The 20,414-nt window shown below is 38.2% G+C and overlaps 1 protein-coding gene across 11 annotated transcripts in view; it reads right to left on the reverse strand.

Annotated features, from left to right (window-relative positions):
- Positions 1-19,338, reverse strand: part of tead3b (TEA domain family member 3 b) — a 50,216-nt gene extending 30,878 nt beyond the window's left edge. For all 11 annotated transcript variants that reach the window (XM_084129611.1, XM_084129617.1, XM_084129620.1 and 8 more), the window contains exons 1-2: positions 19,178-19,338; positions 18,735-18,801 (exon numbers count right to left, since the gene is read on the reverse strand). The gene's annotated coding sequence lies outside the window, so the exon portion shown is untranslated. The remainder of the gene's footprint in view (positions 1-18,734; positions 18,802-19,177) is intronic.
- Positions 19,339-20,414: the final 1,076 nt, after the last annotated feature.

A 20,414-nucleotide genomic window follows, 5' to 3' on the forward strand; every position in this document is an offset into this window, starting at 1 on the left:
GTACCTAAAATAAAAAGAGTTTAATATACAGGTTTGTGGCTCTTAATTTCTTTTTTATTAATTAACCACTTGTAAACTTATGTTCACTGTTGTTTAAAAAAAAATATATATAGGATTTGTATTAAATCTATATTCATTGAGCCGAATTGGGAATCGAAATCGAATTTATAAATCAATTATCAAATCGAGAATCGAAATCAAATTGGAGCATCTGAATTGATACCCAGCCCTATTAAATAGGTTGATCAGCATTGTTATTTTAGTATTTTTTACATATTCTGGTATTTCTTCATATTTTGAATATATATTAATTTATTTGAATTAATTTAATAATGTATTATTAATGTATTAATATTATTTCAAAATACTATTAATTTATTAATATTTTCAGTATTCATTTTAATTTTAGCTTAAGTTTCAATAATGTGCTTTTAACATTTTTTATTAGTTTTTGTTTTTTAATATTTCATTTTTTTGGGGGGGGTTTCAGTTTTAAGGCTGTCAAAATCAATGTGTTAACTTTGCGAAAAATGATTGTGATTTAACACATTTAGGCCGTTTGTCCACCAAAACGGTTTTTTTTTTTTTTTTTTTTTTGAGGCTTGCATATTTTTCCAATAGTTTTTAATCGGAGCACCATGTTTTTTAAAACAGCAGCGGCGCGTCTATTTCATAGAGTTCATAGAGTTGAAGAATGTTCAACTTTAGGTAAAACACAGCGCTCATTAGTGTCACTTTTTACCCAGTCATCCAATCACAGTGGAGGAGGGGCGGGACAAATACATCACTGCCACATTCTGCTCATACAACGTCAACAGACGACAAGAAGAAACATGAGGAAACAAAATTATTTAAAACAAGAGCCAAAGCAAATAACATTATCAACATTTTAATATAGAAACAAAACAGAAACAAACTATCAGTGAAATGAGATACTAGTAACACTTCTGCGGAAATTACGAATCATAGCAAGCAAAGCGTCTCAACTAAAAAAAAAAAAAAACATTTCATTTTTTTTTTGTTTTTTGCCTGGCATCCTTTGGCTAGCGTTATATGATCAGCTAATAATCATTCAAGTGCTTTTAATTCATTCAAGCATGATAAGATGTAAAGGGGAACTCAATGCAGTCCATTTACCATATATAGCCTACCGGCGTACATTCATGTCAATAAAACTGTTGAATATAAAGGCCTGGTTTCACAGACAGGGCTTAGATTAAGCCAGGATCAGCCCTTAGTTTAATTATTAGGACATCCAAGTAGCTTTTATAAACATGCTGATGTGCACCTTGAGGCAAAACAATGACCCTGATATATTTCAAGATATGTCAGTGCAAGTCACTTTCAGTTAAAACAGCTCAAACATCCATTTTAGTCTGGGACTAGCCTATCTGTGAAACCGGGGGTAAGTGTCCCCCAATCCCAACTACAGTGGCAAGGAACCCAAACTCCATCAGGTGACAGAATGAAGAATGAATGACAATGAACAAACATGGTGTCATCATGATTCATCACGCCGATATGGAGCTGAGGCTGGCCATAGGGTCTGGATTCTACACATCTATATGCAGTGATTTCTGCCATGTCACCAAATAAAGTCACATAATGCAAGGTAACACAAACATTTACATTTATGCATTTGGCAGACAAAGCGACTTCCATTGCATTTCAAGGTACACATTTTACATTCTTATCAGTTCTTGCTTTCCCTGGGAATCGAACCCATGACCTTGGCGTTGCAAGCGCCAACGCTGGGCATGGATGCATGCCCTGAAAAAACAACAACACTTTGTGTGTGTGTGTGTGTACTAGGGCTAGGGGAGAGGGTGAGAGACAAGTGTGTGCATGGGGAGCACGGAGAAGCCGTTCTGTTGGAGAGTTGGGCTTAAATTCCAGACATGTCCTTATTAAGGAAGTGCGGCGTGAGTTCTCTCTCTCTCTCTCTCTCTCTCTCCCTTATGTCAACCGAGCCCCCTCTCACTCTACTCTCTTCCCCACCCTTCGCTCCCAAGCACTCTGCCCAAATAAGGAGAGGCGAGCAAAGGATGAGGTGAGGGGGAGGTAGTGGAGGGAGGAGTGTGGGAGTCAAGGGGTGTCGGGGGGGACAAAGCAGGAGGGATGGGAGGGGAGGACTGACCAATTTAGACATCCACTTTGGAGTCTGAAAAACAGTGGGATTGTTTTGGACAAAACGCAACATCAGCACGCCTGGGGACCGGAGCGTTCTCGGCACTCCTGATAAAGAAGAGTTAGTACTACTGCTAACAGTGGGAAAGTGACATGGCTTATTCATACAGAAAATAAAACACATAACATATTCAGACACCATGGGATGTACTTTAAGGTACTTCAAAGAACACTATGGTATTAAGATTTTATTATAATTAAGATCATGATTTTCTGTAAAGCTGCTTTGAAACAATGTAATGAATACAAACAGACAGCAGGAATATTAGGCTGCTGTCCCTTTAAGACATACAGTAGCTAATGCATGGATCCAATATACTGATACTGTTACATATGCGTTGTCTTTCTAGACTGTACAAGTTCACTTAAAGTCCCCCTGTGGTGAAAATCAAGTTTTTAATGTTGTTTATATGTCTATGTGGTGTTTTTAATACGCTTTAAGACAAACCCTGTGCAAATTCATAAGTCATAAGTCAATAAGTCAACACCATTGCTGAGTATTTTCTCTTTAAAACTGCGGTGAACCAAAGACAGTCTCAAAAATGCGGTTTGAAATCGCTGGTGTTTCTGACGTCACAAACTACCTTGTAACCAATCAGATCAACGTGCCGATGGGCTTTAGCATATCATGAACATCGAGCAGGGGAGTCTTGAGAGATGCCAGGTTATCCCGGTATATTTGTTTGTTGATATGAAAAAATCAGGTAGATTTATCAATATAGTGCAGAGCTCGAAATGAATTTTTTTACTTGGTAGCACTGGTAAGACCGGCAGCATTGTGGCGATTAAAAGCCTTTATAATCAAACCTGATGAACCTGATTTGTTTGCCACACACTTGTCCCTGCTTTTTTTGTGCTTGGCACTCTCTCCGTGTTTAACCAAGCTCTCGCACTTAAAATATGGATTCAGTTGCGAACGCTGTGTAACTCTGTCCCACAGGCTTTACAGTGAACGCAATGCATTGAACCATCAGCATAGCGGAGACACTCGAAATCTTTTAGCCACTCTCTCCGAAAGCTGTACGGTTTCTTTTCAGCTGGTGGATCCACATTAACCACATCACCAGCTCCAGGATTATTTGTGACTTCTGTCAGCGTTCGTTTCATCTTCTCTCTTATTCAGCCTTTTAAATATCGCGCGGTTGTCAGCTCCCTGTCACATGACAACAGTGAAAGGGAGTGGGAGTGATTGACAGCTAATATTAACCAATCTAAAATCTGCTTTAAAGTTAAGAATGTAAGTAGAGCTGCACGATATTTAAGAAAAATGCGATATGCGATAACTCATTAAATAATGCGATATTCGATATGCGATAATGCTTAAAGTGTGTAAAATAAACTTAATTATCTATAAAATATATTTAAAATTATATAACCTACATAGGTGTTTCACATTCTTTTTGTGACAAGAAAACACCCCTACAGCTTCTGAAAATGAACAACAGTGTTTTACTGTAGCATAAGAAGTGTTATTTTAACATCATTGTAAATCACGGGGTTTAGAGGTTCAGGTTATCCTACATTAGGGTTATTAAACAACAGAAACTGAATAATCAAATGTAAAAGTAAAACACGGCTTAGTTTTCGCTCTATGAATGAAATATATACTGATTCTTATTAAAGCTACAAAAGTTATTCAGCCAAGAGCAGTGAGTGATTTTCTCTTTGTCTTTTCTTCATGACCGCAGTTATTGCAAGCTGTTGCGATATGCAAATCGCGATACATACATTTGCGATATTTCAATAATTTCAATATATTGTGCAGCCCTAAACGTAAGGATGAAGTTTGATTGGTTACGTAACGTTGGATAGAATGATGGTCCGGCCACCGTGTATCAGCGCACATAAGGTGCGCACATAAGGTACACACTGTGCAGTAATTTGCGAACGTTTTGTAGAGAAATGAAAACGGGTCGCACCACAACCATTATTTGCATTCGCACAAATGCTCCCAAATAAATTTTTAGGCCGCACAGATTAGATTTCAGGAGCACATGCGACCAAAATGGTCGCAATTTCGAGCCTTGGGGTGTATGATGTATATTACGATGTTATGATGAACTATAAGCCTTTCTCCACTGACGCTCTGAGTTGACGATTGTTAGAAGGCAGCTGTCTAACTCTGAGATGTGAACGGGAACATCGTTTGTGTAACATTAGCAACAATTTATTAGCTGTTAGTCAAGCAAAAACCTAATCGTATTAATTACTGTTATGTGTCCTACGTTGTAAAGAGAGATACCATCGTGCAGTGTTTACCTCAGTAAGCTGGCCGAGAGAATCTCTGAGCTGGTGTGAGTGAGTGGAGGCGGGGCTAATTAGCATATTCCTAAACTTCTCTTCCATGTCTTGCTCTTGAATGTTTAAATTAGCAAGGCTAAACAGAGTTTAGTTTAAACACAGACAGATAGCAACGTGTGCCGTTCAGGTCTGTTCGAGCAAACGGCACTCGCACTGAACAAAGTTTACAAATAGTGACCATTTTGTTCATGTTTTTTTATTTATTATCACTATTGTAATGTATTATTGGGGAGCCAGCATGTGCATCCATCGACAGAAACATACATTAGCGTCTATTTTACGCATTGTTATTTTCAACAAACCATATTATAGATGCGTCATCAGATTTGAGATGAACTACGGTGCAAGTGCGTGCCGAACCGTGGGTGGAGAACGGTATGGTTAGATTACCGGGAACTGTTACACCCCTAATATACATACATACATATATATACAGCGGGGGAAATAAGTATTGAACACGTCATCATTTTTCTCAGTAAATATATTTCCAAAGGTGCTATTGACATGAAATTTTCACCAGATGTTGGTAACCCAAGTAAGCCATACATACAAAGAAACAAACAAAAATAAGTTCAGAAATTAAGTTATGTGTAATAATGTGAAATGACACAGGGAAAAAGTATTGAACACATGAAGAAAGGGAGGCGCAAAAAGGCATGGAAAGCCAAGACAACTGCTGAAAACTATTAGTAATTAAAAAGCAATCCAGCCCCCTGTCAGTGGAAATTAATAACAGCTGGTTCAGTCCCAAATGATGGCCTACAAAAAGGTCTCATTGCCAAGGTGTCACACAAGACACATCTCATGATGGGTAAAAGCAAAGAGCTGTCTCAAGACCTTCGCAACCTAATTGTTCCAACACATAATGATGGCATTGGTTATAGGCGCCATTCTAAGCTTCTGAATGGTCCAGTGAGCGCTTTTGGGGCCATAATACGGAAGTGGAAAGACAATAATTTCACCATAAATTTGCCTCGACCAGTGCTCCTCGCAAGATTTCTGATAGAGGAGTGAAAAGAATAATCAGAAGAGTTGTCCAAGAGCCAAGGATCACTTGTGGAGAGCTTCAAAAAGACCTGCAGATAGCAGGTACTGTTGTCTCAAAGAAAACAGTAAGTAATACACTCCACCGCCATGGCCTGTATGCACGCTCACCACGCAAGACTCCATTACTGAAAAAAAATCATGTTGAAGCTCATTTAAAGTTTGCTGCACAACATTTGGAAAAGCCAGTGAAATACTGGGAGAATATAGTGTGGTCACATGAGAGCAAAATTGAACTGTTTGGATGCCATAATACACACCATATTTGGAGGAGAAATGGCAGTGCACATTACCCTAAAAACACCATACAACTTGGTGTTGGCTCTTGGACAGCTCTTCTGATAATTCTTTTCACTCCTCTATCAGAAATCTTGCGAGGAGCACTGGTCGAGGCAAATTTATGGTGAAATTATTGTCTTTCCACTTCCGTATTATGGCCCCAAAAGTGCTCACTGGACCATTCAGAAGCTTAGGATGGCGCCTATAACCAATGCCATCATTATGTTTTGCAACAATTAGGTTGCGAAGGTCTTGAGACAGCTCTTTGCTTTTACCCATCATGAGATGTCTTGTGTGACACCTTGGCAATGAGACCTTTTTGTAGGCCATCATTTGGGACTGAACCAGCTGTTATTAATTTCCACTGACAGGGGCTGGATTGCTTTTTAATTACTGTAAGTTTTCAGCAGTTGTCTTGGCTTTCCATGCCTTTCTGCGCCTCCCTTTCTTCATGTGTTCAATACTTTTTCCCTGTGTCATTTCACATTATTACACATAACTTAATTTCTGAACTTATTTTTGTTTGTTTCTTTGTATATATGGCTTACTTGGGTTGTTACCAACATCTGGTGAAAATTTCATGTCAATAGCACCTTTGGAAATATATTTACTGAGAAAAATGATGACGTGTTCAATACTTATTTCCCCCGCTGTATATATATAAACACACACCATGGTGTTGAATTACATGTATGTCAAAAAAGTCATGTTTGTACTATGGTATTTTCTAAGTAAAAAAAAAAAAAAAAAAAAAACTTTTATGCTAATATCATGCTGGTAGTGGGAAAAAAACTGGGAAGATTTTTATAAATTCAAATTCACAAAACTGTCCTGAAGGAAGACAAAAAAAAAAAAAAAACACACACACACACAAACCAGCAGTTGCACAACACACTGATGCAATGCCCTGCCAACAAAGAACAAAGAATAAAAGTTTATTTTTAATAGGCAACTAACATCTGGCAGTGCATTCTCTCTATCTTACCCTTTAATCTTGAATCAACTTTTCCAACATGAACTTTCAGTTTCTTTCAAAAAGAGACATGGCAAGTGAGCAGGAATAGGTCAGATGGACACAACTGCAAAACATCTGTTGCAAAACAAACACGCTCATCCTCTAACGCTGAAGGCCATTCAGCTCAACGTGATGCAGTCGATGCAAACACAAAAACTTCATTTTCCCATAAGGCAGCAGGGACTTAACTTTGAATGGCATGGTACACATATTTAGTCCAACACAGGCTCACTTTCCCGCCTCCTCTCTCTCTCCCTCCCAACCAAACAGAGCTCTTAGTCAGTATATAATGCAGAAGAATTTCCATGTGGTCCAGGAATGTAAATAATGCAGTAAAAGCATTGCAGCGCACACATTCATTGAGACGCCCATTGAATGAACACAAGCCCTCCCTGCCCACTGTCTCACAGAGCTCCAACACAGTGCGTATTGTTGTCGGCTGAAGTATTGAATTGGCTCCAGCACCGATTCCTCGCAATCTCTGTAGGGGAAAGTCCAGGGAAACTTACTTCAAAAAACAGCATGATCTCATATCAATTACAAAACATTGATTTATTTCCAGGTTTTCCCAGGGCTAACACTTCCAACCAACGGGCTCCGGCATGGATTAATGGAGGAGTTTGGGGGGGAACTTAAGTTGCCAGACTTTTCTTACCCAAATCATAAAGACTTAGTCATACGGCCGTTCCAGGAAAGGGGCAACGATTGAGGTTTACATGGTGGCCTTTGGATTTTCCTCTCAGAGAGATTGTTTATGACTCAAAGTCAGATGCTGTGGTCACATTGCACATGGAAAGGCAATAAGAGACAGAGGGCTGAACTAGAACTGAATGGTGTCTTCATGACGTAGCACATCAAATTACACAGCTGATATAGATGTTCTCACTGTAGTTATGGTTTACTGGTGAAAAGATCTAAATGGTGCCGTTACCAGACAAGTTTCACAGAATACAGGCTTGAGCTGCAGACTTGTCAATTAAACGGTGGAAACAAAATGCTATCGATAGGGCTGTGACGTTTTTTTACCATGTCATATATATATATATTATTTTATATTCCCCCAGAAAGATGCGTCGTATGCTGCTCTCTGGCTTTGAGAGGAACGTGGGACATGACCATCTCTTGTCTAATATCTTCATGTTTTCTCCTGATGCTCCAGAGCATCTGACACTTGTTGTAAAAGGTCTGAAGAGGAGCAAGACATTTAGGCTATGTCTGATTTTGCACTGCCAGAGAAAGTGAAACTAAAAATCACCAGAGTGTGAAATGTGCTATTAAAAAAAAACTTGATGCGGCTTACCAAGTCTCATAACAAGCACAAACTGTGTTAAATAGAATTTGAAGTACAAATGTAGGTTATCTGTCCTACAGCGTTTTTTCTACTTTACCACAGTAAAGATAGCGAATATAATAGACCTAATTAAAAGCATACAGAAGAAATGTTTATAATTCCCTGCAAAAATGGGTGAGACAAAGATTTGGGAAAATAAACTAGAGATTCCATGTCCAGTGGAATAAATAAAGTAGGCCTATTGTTAAATTCGCAGAAAATCGCAAAACAGAATAAAAAAAAAAGCCAACAAAGCTTAAATTGGGCTCACATAAAATAGGAAATTGTCCAGCGATCGACTAAAGCCAAATGCCAAAATAATAAATAACTGTATTTTGAAGCCAATATTGGTTATTAGCTTCAAAACATTATTATTTATATTTTGACACAGATAACCAATTAATATGATCTATGACTGGCTGTCAATATTCGGGTTATGGTCGGGTTAAGGTCACTATTTGGGTTTCTGAAACATTCGGAATAACCCGTTTACATGCGTGAGCAGAGAGAGTTACTCCTGTATACATGGAATTTGTAATCAATTGGCAATATCCCGATGTAAACGGCGACGCACGGTTAGCGTCTGGACGTATGGACAACCTTAAGACGCAATATGCGTCATTTCCGATTCTTCTTCCTGTATCCAAAGACAACAACAACAACAGCAGCAGCACACGGATAATGAATAGTTCGGGGCAGATAGCGATCGCCTTTGTTTGCGCTTTCCTCCTCGCTCCAAAAGTGTGGTGCTGTGTCTCGCCATGTTTACCTCTACTTCTTGTTTACTTCCGGTATACTGCACGCGGGGTTTTGTATGCGCCATCTCTACTCAAAAGACCAAGATTCCTTGCGAATAGAACATGCGCAGAACACAAATCAATGTTCCTTTTGATGGGGATATGCCGATACGCGTTTACATGACCAAATATTCGGGTTAGAAAAGGGGTACCCCAGGGATCATATCCGGGTTTTTAAAAACCGGGATATGAGCATATCCGGGTTTTTTCCGGTGTTTACGACCGGGTTATTATTCCGGTTTTGAACGGATTATTGGCTGCATGTAAACGTAGTCAATGAGGCAGACTAATCTAGATCTTCTATATCTATAATATCAATCTAATATCTATCTGCTTCAAATTTAAAAAAAATCATAGACAGTGGAAAACTGCTTTCAAATTTAAAACCAGTACAAATACAGAAAAATATCCTTTAACCCACAATAATTTAACAAATTATTAGGCCTACAATTAGAATAAAAACATACATTAATATATTTTTTTAAATAAAATATAATTAAATAAAATATAAATAATATTCATTATAGTTTATATAAATATAATAAATAAAAAAAATCAATTAAGGAATAACAAAATGATTAAAAAAATCTTTGATGCCCTAAATAATAATTTGTTTGCTGTGTTTTTTTTATTTTATTTTTTTATAGGCAAGTTAACTAAAAATGAGATTCAAGAAAATATCAAGAAAATGCTGTGGAGAAGTCTCAGCAGAAATCAAGTTTTAGGTTAATCAGAAAAGAGTGATTCTAGAATCCATCATGGAATTAAATCCAAATCAGGATTTTTCTACATCACCTCAAAACTATTTTTACCATAAGTCACACTGTTATAATCTCATAATGTGCTATGTTCCTAAAAGAAGCAAGATCTCCACGTCTTGCTTATTATAAAGTCTCTTCCACTCTCAATAAGTCTTATTACATTTCAGGGTCTCCGCTAACCGTCAGAGGAGCGAAGGGACTTTCCAGTGCAAAGAGCGAGCGCTGGAGTCCATCTGCGTGTTAGTCATCCCAGCCGGGCTTTTTTGGCGGGAAACAAGCGAGTGGAGGATCTTGTCCAGGAGGGAGGTCTTCACACCATCCTGCCAGCGAAAGAAGGGATCGGGGGGAGGTAATGGATGCCCGGCAGGGAGCCAAACCTAACGACCAAAACCAACCTTTTGTTTTCCCGTCTGTTGGACATGTTAATATCATATAACGCAAGGAAAATAGGAATGCACCAAAATTAAAATTCATGTTATGGACATTAATCAACAATTGGTATCATATATTAATGTTATATATAATATTATATTGTTTATTCCATGTCTAAATCAATTAAAAACTAAAAAAATAAGCATTTTAAATGACAATGATGCATTAGAACATCAAAGAATAAAAGCTCTAAACGAACAATAACATATGGTACCGATAAATCGTGCATCCCTTAAGAAAAGAAACGGACTTCATAAGTCTACACAAATGTGAATTCTTGGTCAGCTCAATGGAGTCAGACACTTCCGTGCGGATATGAAAACTAAACAGAGAGATGTAGGAGATCTGGAGGAGACTTCACTAAGGTGTCACAACTTAGCTGGTATTTACAAGACAGCGAATTCCCTTTTTTAGTATTGGAAGTAAAGCAAAAGCTCGTTCAACAAACTGTTTTTCTGTCTAACGCAGCTCATAATGTGAGATTTGTTAGGAAACTGTTGCAGCTGGAACACTTGTTGGCAATAGACGCCTCCGGGGAGCTTTTCCCTCAGGACAGCCTCCAACACACACCCGCCCTTCACTCACGCACAGAGAGTACACAACGAATACTCTTCAGTGTATTCTGCTTCTTCCCACACACACACACACACACACACACACACACACAGTCAGCAGCGAGAGAACAACAGGGCCGGACAAGTGTAGCAGCAGCTGCTGGTTGGGTTCAGATTACAGATAAAGACGTTTAGTGTTTCCTTCTCTTCTCCTCATTGTCTGGCACAGATTTCCAACTACACACATGGTTCACACCATGAGACTCTTCTACTTCCTACTGGAGAGGAAACTCATTTTAGACCATCCCTTACTAGTATGATTCACCAAAGTAGAAGATAACCTCTTAAAGTAGGCTGAGAGAGAGTGTGACTCAATCTATTCCAGGGAAGTTATGTCTTCCCAGCATCACTCTTACCCTTTGTGGCTGGCAATGAGGATCATTGCACTGCAAAAAAAAAACACTTTTCTTAGTATTTTTGTCTTGTTTCCAGTCCAAATATCAAACATTTCTTAAATCAAGATGTATTTACTAAATGAGTAAAATGACATAAGATATTAAGTCTTGTTTTCTGAGGAAATAAATCAAAATTAAGTGAGTTTTTGCTTAAAACAAGCAGAATTATCTGCCAATGGGGTAAGGTAAATAATCTTGTTTCTATTTGAATTAAGATTATTTTCCTTACCCCATTGGCAGATAAGTCTGCTTGTTTTAAGCAAAAACTCACTTAATTTTGATTAAATCCCCTGGAAAACAGGACATAATATCTTACAGTATGTTATTTTACTAAAAGAATTTTTAGATATTTGGACTGGAAACAAGACAAAAATACTTAGTAAGAAAAACATTTTTTGCAGTGTGGAAAGCACTAGCTTGATTTATTTGATGGGTGGGTCAATCAAAATCAGAGACTGTGATTGGTTCGAGCATTTTTCACGCTTCAGTGCCTGTTCACATGATCGTTGCAGCAGTTCAAGTCTGAACATGTCTGTTTGGATATACGTGGGCCCAAAAGTGACAAACATACATAAACCTGCCATTCGCTCTGGTTGGTTTCTCTTTTTTAGCTCGTTGGCTTTGATGGTCTACACACTGTTTATGGCCTTCAGACCCAAGGCCACACACAAGGAACTGGACATCATAAAACCTATGGGTGGCCGACTAGTGGAACAATAAGGCTACAACTACATATAGTCACTGTTTTGTGAATGTACTCAATGTAAAATGCTTTCATTGCAGCGCTAATGCGAGACTAGCATTTGTGGTCAAATAGTATATACATTTTTATTTTTTAGAAAATGACAGATTGTTTCGCTAGATAAGACCCTTATTCCTCGGCTGCGTTCGTGTAAAGCCCTTTGAAGCTGCAATTCGGACCTTCAAACCGTTGGTTGAAGTCACTATATGGAGGAAAACGCCTGGAATGTTTTTCCTCAAAAACCTTAATTTCTTTTCAACTGAAGAAAGAAAAACAAACATCTTGGATGACATCGGGGTGAGTAAATTAGCAGGAAATTTTTATCCTGGAGTGAATTAATACTTTAAACCAGATGTGTTTTTATGCAGATAGCTAGCTTCAAACATGCTAACAGTTAAACATTACCATACTAAACTAATGCAAGCTATATCACCCTTGATGTTGCATTATTATCTACATTCAGATACATGTAGGAAAGCTACAACGCATGACCAAGCTTGTGTAGCTAGTAATATCAGCCTACACATACTTGCATAGAGTATGTTTAGAGCCTTAGATGTGATCTTAACCCAGTTTGATAGGATTAAATCAAGTCTTGCGGGTCAGAGCTCTGACTTCCAGCACATAATGTAAGCTATTATATTAAGTTTGTTTAAAAGTCAGGGAACTAGTGGAGATACATTGCTTCAACTCCCTTCCAGTAGCTTGTCTGAGAGAGTAAACACCTTTGTGTTTGTGTCTCAACACATCTCTCTTGCATTGTATCTCTTTCTTCAATTCTCCATCTCCCCGTCACACTCATTCACCCACTTTCGCTCTTTCCTTCTCTGCATTTAGCTCTAATAAATGCTACAATTCTCCTCCAACAACTTCCTCTTACTTCCTTTCTGGCTCGGCACTCAGGAAACAATCACAGTTGAAGAGTCTGTGTGTGTGTGTGAGAGAGAGAGAGAGAGAGAGAGAGAGAGAGTGTGAGAGAGAGAGAGAGAAGAGAGAGAGAGAGAGAGAGAGAGAGAGAGAGAGAGAGAGAGAGAGAGAGAGAGAGAGAGAGAGAGAGAGAGAGAGAGAGAGAGAGAGAGCTAGCTGCCGATCTGCTCGACAGACGAGGAAAGTGTAAAATTACTTAGGGAGAAAATTTAGGTATAAAACACTCTTACTCGAGTAAGAGCACTAAAATGACTCTTTACATGCACACAAGCCCCTGGTGGAAATAACCCTTGACGCATACGAGACAGCTAGACATGAATCTACAGTATATTAACAGCTCCCGATTCCTGACTTTCGACATTATCCATGGGGGTGACTTTCCAGGACGGCCGTCTGCTCTCAGATCTCTCCATATGGTTTACTCTAGTGCTGATTCAGTCAGCAGAGGAAAGACTGACACAAAGAGCGCCGCGTGTGCCAGAGGACTCGCTCGAACGTCTGATTCAGCACTTTCCGAGGAAAAGCGTCAGGCGAATTTGTGAAGGAGTGCTCTTGCCTGACTTGGTCATTTAGTGGCTGAGGCAGGGGCTCGTGCCAAACCCCAAGAAAACCGAAAAGACACGCATAAGGAGACAAACGCTCAGAGGACTCATGGGATGGCAGAGAGAAAGAGGCTGATCTCTGAGTCACACTTCTGCGCCAAAAAGATACAATTTCATACAAATTATATTTGCAATCTAATTTCTTGAGTACACTGTAAAACTGATTTTTCAAAGTGGTAAATAAAGATTATTAGAGTATGTTTTATGTTAAGAAAATACTATTTTAGACTTCCTACTGAAAATATCATGTTTATTTCAATGTGTTACTTGCAATTTCTTTGTAAAAGTTACTAGCAATTTGTTCTGAGTGAAAAAGGTTTCAAAGTCAATCCTACACCTAATGCTTTTCAGTATATTACAAAGCTTAGATTAGAGGTTTCCAAAACAAATATTGCAAAAGTATAAAAGATAGCCACCAAAATAGCAAAATTCATTGGTTTGATCTAAAATGGTAAACAATCCATCTGTACAACTCTAAAACTGGAGTAGATGCATGTTATAATATATAAAAACAACACTGACTCTGTTTCCTTTAAGTAAATCGCTAAGCCTCATGATCTAACATCTCATACACAATTTAAAGAGACAGTTCACTAAACAATAAAAAAACCATCATTTACTTGCCCTCGTGACATTTCAAACCTGTATGTTCTGTGGAACGCAAAAGATCATATTTGGACACTAAGTGGGGTCCAAAACGACACTCCAAGTGCAAACCAATAAAAGTGAATGGGTCCAATGTTGTATTGCACCATATTTAGTTTTACACAACGAGACATTTTTTTTTAAACATCTTCTTTTGTGTACAAGGTACAGGTTTTGAATGACTAAAGGGTGAGTAAACGATGACAGAATTTTTATTTTTGTGTCAATTATTCTTTTAATACTTAGGGCTAGTAATCTGAGCCATAAGTATGAACCATAACTGAAGTTAATTAATAATATATACATCAAGTCATAATGATATGACAAAAAAAATGCCAACAATGTTCACTGAGATGATTATTATCACACTCTGATAACGATCCCATGAAAGATCTTCTTAGCAAACAATGTCAAATAAAAGTAACTACAAGAGAGAAGGCTGAAAATAATCAACTTGCCTTCCTTTTTTAATTCACATTTTTAGATTAGATGCAACTCAGGTGCATGTGTGTGTGTGTGTGTGTGTGTGGAGCGTATCTGACTGCTCTGTGAACCCCGGTGCACTGCCACAAACAGTTGGTTTCAAGAACAACTGGAAAGTTTAGCAACTTCAGACAGACAGAAACAAAGGCTATACTGTTCTAGCCCACAGCTCGCCCCTCCCTCAATCCAAAAACGGCCACGGAGAAGCCAGAAAATCTTATCTGCCAATGTCTCGCGCAGGAAATGTATGTAAACAAGTGTCCCGAGAGCAGGCATTAATTTTCAGCGCAATGTAAACATGCTTTCATAGGCCGCCTAACCATCATAATTAATAAAGCATAGCGACACGTTCTGTATGCTTTGGCTCGCGTCTCGCCACAGGCTCCTTCGACCATGACGCGGAAAAGGACTTTAATTTGAAAGGGAAAAATTAAATTTTGGGGGAACTGAAGACCGTATAAAATGTTTCCTTCAGCAAACACAGGGAGGTGAGGAGGCCAAACGGCAGGGCATCATGCAAGATGTTCTCTTTCTCTCAAATGCTTGAAAACACACACACACACACACACACAGCTAGATATTTGTTCAGAGCTCTGTTGACAGACAGGTAAGTGGTCACCATTTGGAGAGCCACTTCTGCGGCGGGTGCTAAAAGGCCGCTTCAGTCTGCACAAATGGAAAGAGGCTCATTATGCTCTCAGCTGAGCCCTTAACACAAACCAGCTAAAGGAACTGTCAACTGGCCAGTAACATAAACACATATGGCACAAACAATCTGCTCCAATCGCACACGCTCGATCCTTTTAGGAGGATACGCTCTGGACTTTCTGCATCGAGAACTATTAGAAATGCCGTGGAGATGAGTATGATTGCAAACTTCAGGACTGGTTTGGGTACTGGATTGAGAGCTCAGCGCAAGAACAAACAAATCATTAAAACTGATTTGTTAGCTTATTAAACAGTGAAGCTCTATTTAGCATGGAAGAGCAAATGCCCTCGCTCGGCAAAGCCTGACAGTGGAGGGAGTTCGGGGTTAGTTTGTGATGTCTGAAGAAATGAGAACAGCAAACAGAAAATTTGCAGCTGAGAAACAAATGTGGCCCATCGCGGAAGCCATAAAAGGCAACGTGCGTCTGTTTAAATTCACCCCCCTAAAAAAACATGTATGCCTGCTTAAAATGCAATGCACAAATGTTTTGCCATTAAAACAATCGAGAAAAACATACAATTGTGCATAATATACAAAATCACCTCCGTTCCAATACATCTCCTCAAAACCTGGTCAATGGAAAATATTTCACATGAATTTTGAGTAAATCTTTGTGGAAATCATTTTATTTCCTAAATGTTGTTCATGTCATTTGCGATCATTAAACTGTATCAAGTCTAAAATTAAGGGTGCTTTCACACTTGGTTCGATTGCCTGTTCCGAACCCGAGTTCGATTGCTTCCCCCCTCCCCCAGCCCCCGATGGACTGTGTTCACATTATATTATTTGTATCCGAACCGCGGTACGCTTGCGTCATCAAACTGCAGCTGGCGCGTACACGTGTTGCTTGGTAACCGCTATGAAAAAGCGTCAAAATGGATAGAATTGCTCGCTTCACATTTCTTCTTCTTTTTTTGAACCTTTGGTTTTGTTTTCAAAGAAAAGATACAGAAACACACTTGCGTCTGTCTGCCGCAAAAGTATTAAAACCTTTCCAAAGACAGCGGGATGTCCGCTGAAGACAATTTTTGTGGAGGCAAGCAGAAATCATCTCTCTGCTTGCAGTGCGTCAATCCCGCTTTTCGTCAAGGTAAGTGTATATAGACCCTTTTACAGTTGTTAAACACACGCACGCAGGCACGCACCACATTATACGTCATCAATAGCGGTTCACTTCCGCGATTTGGTACGATTGCGTTCATATCAGCAGCGAACCGTACCCGAGTTCACATGAACCGTACCCCAGACCACCTTTTTAAGCGGACTCGAGTACGGTTCGCGGGTGCGCACCCGAGTTCGGAAAACAGCGTTCACATCATCCAAACGAACCGAACTCTGACGTCATTCGAACCCGGGTGCGCACCAAAAGTGCTAGTGTGAAAGCGCCCTAAAGGTCTAAAATTATTTGCATTCTATTATTGTGAGTGACATGATGTGAAGGCCAAGTATAGTAACCCATAACTCAGAATTTGTCCTCTGCATTTAACCCATTCAAGTGCGTGCACAAACAATAGGAGTGAGTAGTGAACACACACACACCTCAGCATTTACTGCCACTATTGAGAATCAAACCCACAACCTTCGGGTTACCAGTCTGACTCTCTAACCATTAGGCCATGCTGAACTGCATCCATATTAGCCACTGAATATTGCATAAGGGACCACTGACATTAACACTAGAGGGCTTTAGCTTACATATTTACCCAAAGGAATTTTTCAACAGACATTTCCGTACCACAGCAGTGACTTACAGTAAAGTGCACACATCACTTAAGTGGCAAATACCAGGACAGGTTGCCTAAAGTGCACGTCACACACTAAACTAGACTAAACTTTAGTGTAAATCTCTTGATTGGTTTCATTTGCTGTTGATCAGATATTGGGGCAACATTTCAGTAAATTTCAGAATTCAAATATGCAACGACAACAAAAATGATTTGCCTCTAAATGAACCAATCAAAATGTAAACAAAAAATTTGACAAAACAAATTGGAGCACATTTAGTTACTTCAAACACCACAACATCTGGTGTACATACAGTCTATTCAAAGAGAAACTATTTATACAAACAGAAAAGAATTTCACACAACAACAATCACTTCTAAGCAAAACTTAACACCACTTGACCTATATCTAGATTGATTTCAACCTTTTTTTTTTTTAAAGAAGCCCAACCTTTCTAAAAAGGAGGTAAAACAGAAGTCAACCCAACCAAGCAGCAGAACTTGAAGAAGCAGTTCGGGCTGAACTGACTAAGTCGAACCTGAAGTGCAGCATTTCTGCTTAACGAAACCTGTCCATTAATAGTAAGTCAGAGGAACAATCAAAATGTGGAGAGCATCATTACACATACTTGCATATGTGTGGGAGAACTAAAAACAAATTCACATATTTACGAGGAGGACTGAAAATACTTAGGTCTCACCAATAAAAAAACAACTGTAAAATGCTAATTAATACACTGATGAGGTGGAAAAGTTATTAATAATATGAGAGTTCATTAACCCTCCTGTTGTCCCAAGAAACTTCATCCACCAGTGATTTGCGTCACATTGAAAATAATTAAATTCTTAAGGGTCTAAAGACTCTCCTTATGGAGGAAGTATTTAATCTGGCTGCAAATTATATGATGTTAAAAAATGTATTTCATAGATTTACAGAAACTATGTTTTATAATATGTTGAAGGGCCATGATTGGTTCTTTGACCATAAAGACTTTTAGAAAAAATATTTTATACAAAATTGTAAACTGCTTTTATTTTGTGTTTAGATATTCTTAAAAACATCACAAAGCCAGCTTCAGACACCAAAAAGAGTCAAAATGATCTTAAAACCATTGAAGGGTTAATATCGAAACCTTTAAAGTTTATTTGGGCGGGAAGATCACTCAACGTCACTGCTTTACCTGAGGTAAACTGATCGGGGTTTTTTTTTTTGGCAAAAATGTTTGTTTTTTTTGTTTTTTTTTATACTATAAAAAAAAAATAAGTATAGCATAAACAATAGATTACAGACATTAAGACATCAAGCCCCATACAAAAATATGAACAAAATCGGTGTTGATAAAACAAGTTGGCTGCAATATGAAAAGTGCCTGAAGGCAAATACGACAGTTTCCACAGAAATCAGTTGACATTATCATATCAAACAGTTTTCATAATAAATATTTTATAAAATAGGTTCAATTTAAAAACAATATATTATGAAAATATTTAAATAGTTTAGGCCTACTGAATCCACATAATATTTTTTATTTCCAATAGTGTAATTTGTTTTCATTTCACGTTATGAAATAAAAAGTTATTTACAAGAAAGTCTTGTAAACAAAGAACATAACGTTTTATGCAAATATTTCTCTACTCTTAAAAATATATCAGTGTTAACTTCACATAAATCACTAAATATTAAATCTTAGTAGGCTAACGTTACACTTCTTGAGCCTGTCAAGTGAAACAAAACTGTTACACTTACCTGATAACGCAGAAAAAAGGGCGAACGATCTCTCCAAACACTTCTGTCGTTTCTCTCTGACAATTTTCTGGAACAACAAAACCTCGTTGCTTATTTTCAAATACAAGTGTTTGGAAAATCCTGCCACCAGAGTAAATAAGAGCCTGTGCAAACGAGCATGACATTTTCGACTCAACTTCTACGCGCAACAATGGAAGCGTTAGTTGTAATAATGTTTCTAACTTAAAAGTCTAATTCTAAGGCAAAAGTTCCCGGCTATCACACTAAAACGGCTTCCTCGTTCTCACACACGCACAATTACAGCATATCCACACGGAATTGTGTCCCTCATCCCACCCAACGCAGGGAGTTCCGAGGAAAAATGCAAAATATGACAAAGATCTGAAAACTTCGCTAGTGAAAAACGCGATCAGACAAAGGGAACGAGTGAATCTAAAACTCACCTTTATTAGGAAACACCTCTACCGAAAGAACAGGACGAGGTTTATGTCTTTAAAGTTATATTTATCTTGGTGCTCTATTGTTTTCAGTAATATTTCTCCCGGTTTGACAGTAAAGGTGGAATGCGAAGTATGGGTTTGGTATGAAATTCACGCACTTCAGTGGAAAACGAAGGAGGGAAAAAAAGTTTAAGGAGGGGCCACTGTTGAGCGTCAATCAACACGACTGGGGGCGGCGCTTTCTCCAGACGCCACGCCCACTTTGGGCCACATGAAGAAAAGCTGTACATGCGCTACTGTAATGTAGTACTAATGAAAAAACTAATGAAAAGTTTAGATTACTTTTTTCAATGACAGGAAGCGTTGGGTAGATCATATATGAAATGTAATATGGCCGGTTGTATAAAATGCTTAGAATAGTCTTACAATCTATGTTTATCTTCAAGACTGATCATAATGTTTTTAAGTCAGTTACATGAAAAAGTAGATTGGTCTAATATGAATCTGAAGATTAACTAACTGCTAGTTATCAGTCAGACTAGTTCTTAAGACACAGTCTTAACTTGTTTATGCAACTGGCCCCTGGTACTAATTATTTATTTCATGTGAAATGCAAGAATAATCTTGAAAAAAAAAAAAAGAGAGAGAAACACATTCCTTAAATTGCACCTTTATCACCAACACAGTTTATTTTATTATTGCACATTTTTCTAAAATATTCAAACAACTAATTTGTTACTGTATTCATTAATTAAACACTAATAAGTTGGACTTTTAGTTAACTAGCAATTCAGTCTTTTTCTTTTGTAGATATAAAAGAGTAATGTTTCTCCTTTGAAATGTTTAGATATACAGGTAGATTTGTTCATCAACATTGGTTTATACTCGTGCTAATTAAAATAAGTTGTTGTATACTTTTAAGAAGGTTTGAACAAAAATTCGGAAGAATTCATCAAATCTGCCTAAAAAAAACTACATGAACCAATGATTATCTTTGTTATCTTTGCAGGTCAAATACAGCATGGTTCCCGAACCCTTTTTAGAAGGCCTTCATCATCATCATTGTCCAGGAATTCTAATAGAATCCATGCAACATTCCAGAACGATGAGTGTGAACAGTGAAACCTCTTCACCACAACCACCGTCTCAGGGGAACAGAACAGTCAAACTCAGTGATGTAATATCCTGGAGGAAAGCCTAAGATTATAATGCATATGCTACTTTAACATGCATCTCTACA

This window comes from Abramis brama, assembly GCF_963993115.1.
Source record: "Abramis brama genome assembly, chromosome: 11".
NCBI lineage: Eukaryota > Metazoa > Chordata > Actinopteri > Cypriniformes > Leuciscidae > Abramis > Abramis brama.